Source organism: Schistocerca gregaria, unplaced genomic scaffold (assembly GCF_023897955.1).
Source record: "Schistocerca gregaria isolate iqSchGreg1 unplaced genomic scaffold, iqSchGreg1.2 ptg000924l, whole genome shotgun sequence".
Classification (NCBI taxonomy): domain Eukaryota; kingdom Metazoa; phylum Arthropoda; class Insecta; order Orthoptera; family Acrididae; genus Schistocerca; species Schistocerca gregaria.
This window is the reverse complement of record NW_026062281.1, coordinates 142,501-145,000: the sequence shown is the minus strand read 5'-3', so window position 1 is coordinate 145,000 and position 2,500 is coordinate 142,501.

Sequence of the window (2,500 nt, the reverse complement as noted above, 5' to 3'; positions counted from 1 at the left end):
AACCTAACTCAATTTGTCCCTTAACCTAACTCAATTTGTCCCTTAACCTAACTCAATTTGTCCCTTAACCTAACTCAATTTGTCCCTTAACCTAACTCAATTTGTCCCTTAACCTAACTCAATTTGTCCCTTAACCTAACTCAATTTGTCCCTTAACCTAACTCAATTTGTCCCTTAACCTAACTCAATTTGTCCCTTAACCTAACTCAATTTGTCCCTTAACCTAACTCAATTTGTCCCTTAACCTAACTCAATTTGTCCCTTAACCTAACTCAATTTGTCCCTTAACCTAACCCACGTTGTCCCTTAACCTAACTCAATTTGTCCCTTAACCTAACTCAATTTGTCCCTTAACCTAACTCAATTTGTCCCTTAACCTAACTCAATTTGTCCCTTAACCTAACTCAATTTGTCCCTTAACCTAACTCAATTTGTCCCTTAACCTAACTCAATTTGTCCCTTAACCTAACCCACGTTGTCCCTTAACCTAACCCACGTTGTCCCTTAACCTAACCCACGTTGTCCCTTAACCTAACCCACGTTGTCCCTTAACCTAACCCACGTTGTCCCTTAACCTAACCCACGTTGTCCCTTAACCTAACCCACGTTGTCCCTTAACCTAACCCACGTTGTCCCTTAACCTAACCCACGTTGTCCCTTAACCTAACCCACGTTGTCCCTTAACCTAACGCAAGTTGTCCCTTAACCTAACCCACGTTGTCCCTTAACCTAACCCACGTTGTCCCTTAACCTAACCCACGTTGTCCCTTAACCTAACCCACGTTGTCCCTTAACCTAACCCACGTTGTCCCTTAACCTAACCCACGTTGTCCCTTAACCTAACCCACGTTGTCCCTTTGCCTAACATAGTTCACTGCTCGGAATCTCTGGTGTCGTTGTTATCCTCATGTAGATGTCTTGCGAGTGTTGCTTACTTTCCACATATTCCCGCTATCCACTGTCAATTGTACTGCAATAGGACTATATCGCCCCCCCCCCCCCTCTGCCCCTCTCTTTGTGTCTCCGTCCTCTCAAGCTGGTCGGTCTGGCGTTTGAGTGTTAAATGAGCCTCGCAGCTGTTCAGTTGCGTTCAGATGTCGACGCCCTCAGTGTACGTCGTGGTATGGTCTGTGTCCATTGTCCGCTGATGTCGTACGCGTAACCCACACGCTGTACCGATCATCGGTAGTTACGTACAGAGTGAAGTAGTGTGATACGTGTGACCGTACGCTGGCTGTGCCCAACGGTGTCGAATCTCAATTTCCATATGTTGTGCTCGATGCTACTTGTCTCGTCTCCCAATAACAGCTAGGTTGCACTGTGGTACGCCGTAGAGGCGTGTGGGAGGAACGTACGAACGCATTGTATGTCACCCTGGGTCGCTGGGGGTGGTGGTGCGGTGAGTCAGGTCAGGTCAGCGTGAGCCGTGTGATGTAGTGACGCGTGTATTCCGACTTTGTCGTATTGCCTCACACAAAGTGCTACCCTGGTGGACCGCGTTCCATATCTGGGACATGCCGCAGATGCCGGTTGACAGTGGATCGCGGAAGGGACATCGCATACGTGCGCGGGCCACCTTCCACGTGTTCTCTTCTGCACATGTCGCAGTGTGTATGTGGTCTGATGTAGCGTGTCGTGACACATGACATCCTGGCATGCAAGAATTGTTGAATTCGCAAATGTAGGTGGACATCTACGTTTACTGCCCAAGATACGCAAATGAACTGGAAATCCGTTGTTGAGCGGTTGTTCACGCTGGAGGTGAATCTGTGATGGCGACGATCGGTACAGCTATTAACCGGTTGTTTCAGCGGTACCCGCCACATCCACACACGTGACTAGGCCCATGTGGGTATGAAGCGATACGCGGCGGTGGCTTGGTGGGACTGTTCCCGGCCGGTGAAGGGGGGCCGCCCGGCGTGTTGGCCGCGCGCTGCGTGGGCGCACGCGCAACAGGCGGCTGGTGGGGGGCGCCGAGTGGCAGGAGCGCCAGCCGACGGGCTCGGCAGGCGGCGCAGCTACGCTGCGGCGCACCCTGCACGCGGCGCCTGGCGGCCAAAGTTGGTTCAGCCGAGCCCGGTGCGAAGCGCGGTGGACATCTGCAGTGTGCTGGTCTGATTGAGGACTGTGTGCGTTGAGGATGCGCCGCCGCCTGGCACTCGGCGCCGCGACGCCGTCTGCTGCTCGGTCGCCCCAGCGGTTCTCGCAGGTGGTTTGTATCGCAGTTGTGCGGACGTGTTGGCGCGTGCGCTGTGCTGGGAGAGTTCGCTTCTGCACCCAAGTGGGGCTTTGCCCTTGTGTGGCGCTGGCGTTGGAGCTGCCGGTCACCATAGGTGGCGCGTGTTGTCTCCCGCCGGCAATGCCACGACAGCACGCTCCCGGGCCTCTGTCGGCAGCGGCAAGCTCAGTTGGGAGCAAGGGTGTTCGCACTAAAACCGTCTACTCGCCTAACTCCGGGCGATTGCGCCTCTCTCGAAACCGACCAAGTACCTAGGACGGC